At 38.2% G+C, this 10,648-nt stretch overlaps 1 long non-coding RNA gene across 3 annotated transcripts; it reads right to left on the reverse strand.

Moving 5' to 3' along the window:
• Nucleotides 1–761: 761 nt before the first annotated feature.
• Nucleotides 762–9,766, reverse strand: LOC127128922 (uncharacterized). Of its 3 annotated transcripts, none has more exons than XR_007806091.1 (3): nucleotides 9,276–9,765; nucleotides 8,901–9,181; nucleotides 762–784 (listed from the first exon to the last, which is right to left on the reverse strand). It is a non-coding gene; the product is annotated as an uncharacterized LOC127128922 (long non-coding RNA). The 3 variants fall into 3 exon arrangements; XR_007806089.1 differs by lacking the exon at nucleotides 762–784 and adding an exon at nucleotides 8,348–8,680 and having other exon boundaries at nucleotides 8,853–9,181; nucleotides 9,276–9,766; XR_007806087.1 differs by lacking the exon at nucleotides 762–784 and adding an exon at nucleotides 8,348–8,680 and having other exon boundaries at nucleotides 9,276–9,764.
• Nucleotides 9,767–10,648: the final 882 nt, after the last annotated feature.

Below are 10,648 nucleotides of genomic sequence, written 5' to 3' on the forward strand. Positions count from 1 at the left end.
ACATTGGTTTTTATTTCAAAATTGTTTCTAATTTTGAAATTAATCTTGATTAATTTTAATTAGAGTTTATTTCTTTAATCAAAATTTAATCGATCTTTAATTCCAAGTTGGTTAATTTCAAGTTAGGTCCAATTCAAATGTAAATTCCAATTTGATTTTAGTTTTTAAATCAATTTCAATTTTAATTGATTTTTATTGGATGGTGCGATTCTTAAGTATTGAATTTTTAATTGGTTGGTTTTAATGTCAAAAAAGATTCAAACGTTAAATTAATGGTTTTCATTTTCAGATAAATTTTGAAGTGATATCATTAATGAATTGTAGATGTTTTTTTACAAATTAATTTGACTTTAATGGAGTTGCATTGTTTTGTTGATTTTAAGACAATTCCGTACTAGTCTTGAAATTATATTTAAATACTCATTTAAACCCATTAACATTTGTTTATCCATTCTTAAAAATACAAATCCATGTAAATCATTTATCATAATCAAATCTATGTCCAATAACAATCCAAAATCCATTAATATTTAGTTATCCATCAACATGATTGGATATCCACGACTAGCACCATATCCACATGCCTTGTCCAAATATCCAAATAACCAACTTAACCAACCATTTGCAATTTCAGCTAAACTCTCCAACGAACTTAACACTTCCCTAACCACCAATACATGACAGTTACTAACATTGAAGTCCAAACTATATTTTAACCAATCTAACAAACTCCACATGGTAACCTGCATAATTCAGTAGAGTACAACTCAGGCCAGTGATTAACCTACAAAATTTGCGAAACCAGAACAAAGTAAGATCCACCATAATTCTTGGAGTTCAGACTCTGGCTACCTTTTGCGTTGCACATACAGTTCGTACTTTGGAATGATACTCTTCCTCCCAGATGGAGTTCAGACTCTGGCATTTAAATCAGTTCCTTTGCCTTATAGTTCAGACTCTGGCAACCTTTGGCATTGACTCCAAGTTCAAACCTTGACATTATATCTCAGATGCCCCCTTTGAGTTCAGACTCTGGGAATCCATTCCTCGACTTGTATTTAGTTTAGACTATGGCACTCATCTATCTTGTCCTATGGAGTTCAGACTCTGGCAATATCTCATTTGTCCTTGTGGTTGATTACCATCATCGGTTAGTGCCACGTCCTTGCTTGTTAAGCAATCTACCTCGCCTCTGGGAAATCCTATTGAATCTCTCTTTGCTTTCAGCCATAGTAGGCTGAACTACGATTGTTCTGACTTTCTCATTGCATAATGAGAATACGTAGGCACGAGGGTTCGAACCCTCCGCGAGCATACTTATTTATCATTCCTGCCCTAGGGCATTCTTCCATTCATCTCTATGATACATTCATAATCTACCTTCTTTCACTCCATGTGGTACACCAGTTATCTTTGAGCCAAATACACTACCTCTTTGTGTTCCTTCTTGCGTCACCTTGTGAACCAAGAGATATTTGAGATTGTGCCCAAACACCTATTTCTTCGTCTTTTCCGATTAGTCTTATAGTGGCGGCCTGCTAGTCCACGTATTGGTAATAGCCACCTTACTCTTGATTTCATGTTTTCACCCTTGTTGGAGTTCAAACCACACAATTCTTTGGTTCAGACCATACCTTTGATCACTATTCTTTTCACCTCCCACCATTAGTTCTTTGAACTACGGAGCTCTGAATTCCTTATTGCACTATGAGGATACGTAGGCATGAGGGCCCCAATCCTCACCGAGCACTTTATCTATTTCCTTTTCCTTCCCCATTTCTTTTGCGAGTAATCTTTAGACATAACACTTATTCGAGCGAGAACAATCAAAACGGTTCCCATGGAGTACCATGGATGTTTGGGGTGCTAATACCTTTCCCTTGCATAACCGACTCCCTTATCCAACATATCTCTTTCCCTCGAGTTTTATTGATGTTTTCCCTTCCCTCTGGGGATAAATAAAGTTTGATGGCGACTTTGTTGTATGTTTGAGCGTACGATACGTTCAGGTATATTTCTGCTAGCTTCAATTGGCGACTTTGCTGGGGAATTCGCTTCCGGGAGCATTTCCTAGATGCTAAAAGGAGTCTAGCCCAGTTTTGGTTGCTTTCTTAGCTTGCTTAGGTGTTTATATTTACGCTTTACTCGCCTTATCATTATATTCATTTGCTTAATCTTATGGATATTATCTGTTATACTCTCTGTTGGGTTGGTTTGTTGATTACATGAGAGAGAAGCTTTATACCCGAGCATGAGTACATACGCAGGATAGCAACGTGACTAGAGTCGTGTTTGACCTCCGTGGAGTTATTCTGCGATTATGGTTGACACGAGATGTCACACCTAGAGTAGATCCTTTTGGGAGCATCATTGTCCGACGAGTCATTCGTCCAAGGCAATGGTATCTCGAAATGGGTTGTTGACTCTAGGAACCTTCTAGGTTGCCTTTGAAGACTAGAACCTACCTGTGAGGGGGATATGGGATCTTTATGCAGGAAACCATGGCCTCTACATACCCTTGTCCTCATGGACGTCGAACCTTTGATCCTGCATTGGGCAGTATACACAGATTATCCAGATTATTTTATGTTGTTAACATACTCTTTTGCATATCATTATTGCATTGTTGTATATATGTCGGAGTTTTGACCCTGAACTATTATACCATTGATGCTTTGAATCTATGGGTGTTGCATAAATATTTGCATTGCATCCCCAACATGTGCATTCATTCATTTGCATCGCATGCCTATCAACTAGAAAAAGCTCACCTTGTCCTTTCTCCAGCCTGAAAGACGACAAATCTTCGACACCACTACTTCACAAGGGCTAACAAATCGAGAATTATGGCGGATCTGGAACAAGAGAATGCTACCTATAGGGAAACTTTGGCTCAAGTCCAAAACAGAATGGACACCTTCCAAGGTAACATGAACACTATATTGGAGTACCTTCAAGCTCAGAAGGCCAACCTCCACTTCCGCTGCCAATCCTGCTTCTGTTGTAGTTACTTATGATATTGTCGTCACCACTTCTGCCGATGTTGTTGTGGACACTGTGGTTCAACCTGTGAGCCAACCTATTTGTCAGCCAGGTCCTAGTAGGCATGCCATTGCCTATCCCTGGGGGTTGCCTCCAAATTTTACTCCCCAAGCTGCTAATGGAAATGCATTTATGCCATACCAACCGTTTGCTGTTCATCTTACCAATGGGAATCCTGTTGCCCATCCTTGGGGCATGACCACTCTTTCTCCTCAAATGGTTAATGTTAACAACCATGAGATCCTCCCAGAACAGGCTCTTCAAACTTATGCACTAGCGATCGTTGAGACCCCTAATGACAACGAAGATGAATACAGAGGTCCTACCCTCCACTTCCGTCTTCCTCCTCGAGCTACTCAACCTACTATTCATAATTTGAATCAAGATGTTCAGATACCTCTTCCTCATCCTGGGGCATCCTCTGTTGTTGCACCTCCATTTGTGTATCCTGGGGCACCCTACGCTCCATATCAGAATCAGTATGGTCAGACTGTTGGTCAGACGGTGAATCCTGGTTTGATATATCCTCAAGGGTATCCTCAGTTCACTTCTACTCTAGTTATTGCTCAGACGACTTCTCAGCGTGTTCAACTTCCCAATCATCAAGTTAATCCCCAACCTACCAATCAGAATGTTGTTGGTTCAGACTATCAGTTACTAGATGAAAGGATCAGAGCCATTGAAGGTTTCTCAATGTATGGTTTGGATGCTAAGGACTTATGTCTAGTTCCTAATGTGGTGCTTCCTCATAAGTTCAAAGTAACAGACCTGCCAAAATATAAGGGTTTGAGTTGTCCAAGAAGTCATGTCATCATGTATTGTAGGAAGATGGCATCCTACATTGATAATGATGAGTTGCTTATCCATTGCTTCCAAGACAGCTTATTTGGAGCATCCTTAGACTGGTATATGGGCCTGGAGCGCAGTAAAATCAGATCTTGAAAGGACTTGTATGAAGCCTTTCTCAAGAAATACAAATATAATCTGGACATGGCTCCCACCAGGCTACAACTGCAGAATCAAGCCTGCAAGAGAAATGAAACATTTAAAGAATACGCTCAGAGATGGCGTGGAATGGCTTCCAGAGTTAAACCTGCACTGACAGATGCCGAATTGGTTGCTATTTTCATGGGAACACTCCATGGTTTGTATTATGAGAAGATGGTTGGTAGCTCATCGTCCAACTTTACCGACATGGTAACCATTGAGGAATGCATCGAGAATGGGCTGAAAATAGGAAAGGTTGCTAGTATCGACAACCAGACAGTGGCCAAGAAGTCTCAGGGTTTTGCTAAGAAGAAAGAGGCCGAGGCAAATGCCATAACAACAAATGTCTATCCTCAAGTTCAAGTACCTATGGCTCATATGCCATACTACCCTTATCCATACATTGTCATTGCTCAATATCAGCAACCTGCATATCAGCCTCAGTATCAGCAACTTCCACAGGCTCTAGCTCCTCAGAATCAGCAAAACAACAGAAATCATAATCAAGGTCAACGTAGATGGTTTGATAAGAAGTGTCCTCAGCATGACCAGATCCCTGTATCATACACTCAGTTGCTGCCGTATCTCGTTCAGCAAGGGGCAATTGAGCTAAAAGAGATTCCGCTTGCAATGCCTCCCTACAATAACAAGCATAATCCCAATGTGTCTTGTGCGTTCCATGTCGCATACATATGGCATTCTACAGAGGATTGTTTGGTCCTCAAGGCCAGAGTACAAGATCTTATTGATCAGAAGGTGTTGTCATTCTCTGAGGCGGGACCCAATGTCATAACCAACCCGTTGCCATACCACTGTGGACAGATTGTAAATGCGATTAGTGGCGAGGATTGCTCAGATTCAGTGGCTTCTTCAGAGGAGTATCAACGCTAGGAATATTATATTGGTTCAATCATGCCTCATTTGTAATTTTCCCTTTGTTTGTTGATTGTTGTTCATTTGTAAAACTTGTCTGGTTTTCAGATGATAATAATAATGAAATAAACGTGCATGTTTTTCTTAAATCCATTCGTGTTCACCCACATTTTATTTATCAGTATCAAACTGTTTGTCAAATAAAATCAAAAGAGAATGATGCAAATTAAAATACGCAAGATTGTTGCCTGTATGCTTTTGAATAAGACCGTGATAATGATGTAAGGTATTGTTCAATCCCCAAACACCGGAGATATAAGGAAGTTAATCCCCAGTCAACCTCTTTGGGCCTTGTAGTAGGAGTTTCTTTCTTTTATACATACAAACCCTCATGTTAAACCAGGGGCAGGGTAGTCTTCAGTTAGTTTGGACTTGCATTTAAATTTCAAAAAGAGAACAACTCATCAAGTGATCAATCACATCATATCCCTCTCAAGAGGATGAAATCACAAACTCAGAATGGTTATCCCTTACCCGTAAAAGGAGTGAGATAGTCACAACCTGTGCAACAAATAAAAAAAAGCGTCATAGGATTTGCTCAAATGAAAAAGAGATGAAACAAAATGAAAAAATCAAAAGAAAATAAAAGGCCCGCTAAATCAAGAACTTGAAAACAAGATTAACTTAGGCAAAAGTTAGGGTATCCCGGTGTGCCGCAGACCTAAAGGACCAGCCCAAGCAAAAATAAGGGTAAACGAAACAAGAGAATCAGATGATCAATGTCAAAATCCTCAGCAAGGGCAAATCTTTGTGACTGCAAACCAAAACAGAAGGTGAGTGGTTATCACTCCAAACTCTCATAGGGTTCCTTAATCATCATTGTTGATATTCAAAATCCTTTTCTGAAAGATCAACGCTTGTCTTAAGCTAACTGAACATAGGAATGGAGAACATCACGAAGAATGGGCGGGTTAGAATAGGTCTTGAGCCTTATATCCTTTCCTTCTAAAAACTGTGAACCAGGCCATGTTACAACCCTCAAAAGACCTAATTGAAGCATGGTCTATTTCGAAAGCATACTATGGTAAGATCGCGTTAAGCTGATTCCTAAAGATTTGCTTGTCATCTGTATTGGTACTGATATGACATTTTCATCAGTGATTCATTCACTAGATGTCATAATCTCAGTGAACACACTTGAGTTTTCAAAACTTGCATGAGCATGACATTACAATTATCATTCTTAAAATGAGCATTTTACATGCGAACAGTCATTTGACATCATGGAAGATTACAATGGGAAAGTTGATCAAATTCCTGATATCCCATAGCTCAGATCTTTGCAAGAGTCAATCAATATGAGGCAACCATGTCAAGATTCTGCAAATCTCTTTGAATCATCCACATAGAAGAAAAGTTACTTCAAAGCTCACATTGGGGCAAGCAACCCCAAGAGCACGAGAAGTCAATCCTTCCCAAGATGGTTAATCAAGAGAACACAGTTTCAAGACATTGGAGAAAGCCGGTTTGAGATATTCAGATGTTGAAATAACTCCACAACTTGTAACTGGGGCAGTTGGTGCAACTATCCAGTATATTGGGGCAGAAGCAGGCTACGCAGGTACGAACTCTCTCCATATGTCGGACATAATCCAGAAGTGCGACAACATTTTTTAGCTCGAAGTAGGTGTCGGAGACTCATGTCTGGATAACCTTATCCTAGCCTGTAATTCCCACCTCCCTCTATATGAGTACCTGACTTAATCTTGCATATAAATCACGTCGCTTCACTCATGCATGCCATTCATATAGCATAGCATGAAGTCGTGTGTGCAAATCAGAGAAATCAAAGCCCGATACTTTATTGGCACCTTCCAATTCCAAACTTGCTTGGTACCTTTTATAACCAGCTAGTTTGATGATTCTTCCAAAATCCAACTTGCTTAGCATCTTTTAAGGCCCAGTTTGCTTGGTATCTTTTTCCAACCTTTAGGGTTGATGATCCTCTTTTCCAACCTTCAAGGTTGAAGAACCTTTTTTCAATCTTCAGGATTGATAACCTTTTTCAATCTTCAGGATTGACGATCTTTGTTTCCAAACTTCATGGTTGTTGAATCTTCTTTCCACCATTAGGGTGATAATATACCTTTTTTCCGACCTTTAGGGTTGATGACCTTTGTTTCCCGCTCTCGTGGTTGATGAATCTTTTTCCAACCCTCGTGGTTGATGAACCTTTTTCAATCTATGTGATTGACGAACCTTTTTTCTGACCTGTACGGTTGATGACCTTTCCTTTTTTCAAACCTCTAGGTTTTATTTTGTTTCCAGTTGTTGAACTGAAGATTCATTTTTTGAAATCCTTGTATTGCAAGGGTATTCTGAGAACTTATGGGCTCCCTGATTAGCATACATGGCCTCACGTTTCATAAGATGATAATACATATAACATGCATATCATGACCTTCATTTTTCCATCAATATCCCAATAAAATCGTCATCCGATAAAACTGTCAAAGTCAAACTCCCATCCTTAAATCTCATATGACCGTCCTCAACGGGCAAATTTTTGGATACTTCGGTATTTAATCCGCTCATACCTTGAACATCCGAAAAGCTCTCACAATTTGACCATTCAGGTCTAAGCTGATTAAATAGGGGCAACTGTCGTACCCCAAAATTTGCCCTCCCCTTTTTACTTTCCATCTGACCTACGACTTGAAATTCATCTGTGCATATTCATGCTTCATTCATATGCATTCATGTTGTCATTGATTAATATCTTCAAAGCTGATAACTGGTTGAAACCCTAATTTAGTACAAACGATTTACGGAGGTCATTGATTGACTTTATGGTCAACCAGTCGACCAAAGTCAACCATCAATTCCTAAGTCCATATTATCTCAACTGTGGTAACATCAATCATTTTCCATACCCTCTCAATTCACATCATTGTATACCCATCTTGGTCTTATGATTAATTCTACATTAGTTTTTATTTCAAAATTGTTTCTAATTTTGAAATTAATCTTGATTAATTTTAATTAGAATTTAGTTCTTTCATCGAATTTTAATCGATCTTTAATTCCAAGTTGGTTAATTTCAAGTTAGGTCCAATTCAAATGTAAATTCCAATTTGATTTTAGTTTTTAAATCAATTCCAATTTTAATTCAATTTTAATTTATTTTTATTGGATGGTGCGATTCTTAAGTATTGAATTTTTAATTGGTTGGTTTTAATGTCAAAAAAGATTCAAACGTTAAATTAATGGTTTTCATTTTCAGATAAATTTTGAATTGATAGCATTGATGAATTGTAGATGTTTTTTTACAAATTAATTTGACTTTAATGGAGTTGCATTGTTTTGTTGATTTTAAGACAATTTCGTACTAGTCTTGAAATTATATTTAAATACTCATTTAAACCCATTAACATTTGTTTATCCATTCTTAAAAATACAAATCCATGTAAATCATTTATCATAATCAAATCTATGTCCAATAACAGTCCAAAATCCATTAATATTTAGTTATCCATCAACATGATTGGATATCCACAACTAGCACCATATCCCCATGCCTTGTCCAAATATCCAAATAACCAACTTAACCAACCATTTGCAATTTCAGTTAAACTCTCCAACGAACTTAACACTTCCCTAACCACCAATACATGACAGTTACTAACATTGAAGTCCAAACTGTATTTTAACCAATCTAACAAACTCCACATGGTAACCTGCATAATTCAGTAGAATACAACTCAGGCCAGTGATTAACCTGCAAAATTTGCAAAACCAGAACAAAGTAAGATCCACCATAACGGGAATACGGCGTCACACAGAATCAAAATCTCATAACTGATTGAACTAACAAAAACTAACAATTTCTAACTACAATAACTAATCTAACAGAGTTATATCAGCTCAACAGAAAATAAATCTCAACTAACCTAACCGTTTCACACTAACAGAGTTAGTAACAGATTAGGAACTCTAACCGTTTTGAAGTGGAAAATGTTAACAGATTGTTAACTCTGTGATTTTTCAATCTGTATATATCTCCTGGTCGCGTTTCTGAAGAACGCTGGTTTTTCTGCAGAAAACTCACCATCCTTCAAACCAGGTCTATCATTTCACCCTCACATAAAGCTTGGTCAAGAAGCCATTGGAGCTTCACATTGACGCTCCATTCGTGCTTGAGCTGAACCTCACCCTCATACACACGCAAAAACTCTCAATCTCACACCAGTACGCAACGACCAATCCACAACAACCGCAACTACAGAAGGAAAACCACAGGGGAAAACTGAAGAACTGAAGAAGAAGATTGTTTGGGAAACGGAGAAGACGGACAAAGAAGAAGTGAAACGTACCTACAACCACTGCGTCAGAATTTCAGTCTGGTGAGTCATCTTCTTCTCCTTGCTTACACCATCGGATTTATTTTCTTGGACGCATCCACAATACGGCCGTGTTTCTTCTCATTTCCGTGTGCACAATCCGATTCGATTGAAGTCAAATTGAAGAAATGGCTTGGATCCGGATTCGATTTTTGTTCTTGATTTTGGTATGAATTTTGGAAGTGAGAATGAAAGTCTGGAATCAAAGATGATGAAATGGAGAAGATTCGTATATGTTCTGCTAGCTTAGATCCGGACTCAGTTTTTCTCCCGATTTCTTGTGTGAGCTTTGGAGATGAGAGTGAAAGAGAAGCGTGAAATTGAAGGTGAAGCGTGGTGTTCATCCGGCGATGCCTCCGATGATGAACCTCCGTTCGTGGCCTCCGTGAGTGGGCTCCGTCTGGAAACTTCTTTTGCTCCTTCGATCGTGTAGGGTTTTAGTTGACGTAGGCAGATTCGGTCTGGGCTTCAGGCCCAACTGAGCAACTCTCATAGGAGTCCACTTCTTATTCACAACCCTTCAACACAAACCTCCATTTCCTGCACCCCATTCTGGCCCATTTGATTTGTACGAATGGGCTTATCGTTCCAGGCCCAAATCAGGGTGGGGTACCCCTGTCCAGGTTCTGTACCATTTGAGTTTTATTAATTTAATTTAATTATAACTACTTCATAATCAAGTTACTTAATTGAACTCCAACATTAGGACTAGTCATGTTAGTTAGGTTAATTAGATTTTAATTAATTAAATTAGAATTGTCCTTGAGGAATAAATATTAATTAGGTTCTAGAATTTAATTAATTTTTAATTAGATTATGTTTAGATCTTGATTTGGTTATGATAACTAGAATAATTAGAGATAATTAATCCTAGCTTAGATTTGATTAAATATTGATTTTCAGAACTTTGTCCAAATTAATCATTGACCATTTTACCCTTTAGGAGTAATTTTGGGTATTTTAGCCATATAATGTTCCTTTAGGAATCAACATAGAATTTTTAATCAATACTTTGGTTAACATTAACATGCTCCCTTAGGACTTTTAACTTAGAATTTTCAATCAATTTCTAATGCATGATCCCTTAGGATAGTTTCTGACAATTACTAACTTCAATTAGATCCTAACATAGTTCCCCACAAAACTAAAACAAAACCCCCGATTAAATTGATCAAAAGCAATTTTGATTAATTAAATCCTTTGAACTTGTATAATCCCACAGTCTAAATTGAGTGATCAAAAGACCCTTGGTCACTTAATAAGACTTTTCTTCCAAGCTGTGGAGCTCAAGGCATCAAGACAAGATCTTCAATCAAGGCATCCTCAGTCACACCAAATAGCGGATT

The sequence above is a fragment of the Lathyrus oleraceus genome, chromosome 1 (genome assembly GCF_024323335.1).
Source record: "Lathyrus oleraceus cultivar Zhongwan6 chromosome 1, CAAS_Psat_ZW6_1.0, whole genome shotgun sequence".
NCBI classification, from domain to species: Eukaryota; Viridiplantae; Streptophyta; class Magnoliopsida; order Fabales; family Fabaceae; genus Lathyrus; species Lathyrus oleraceus.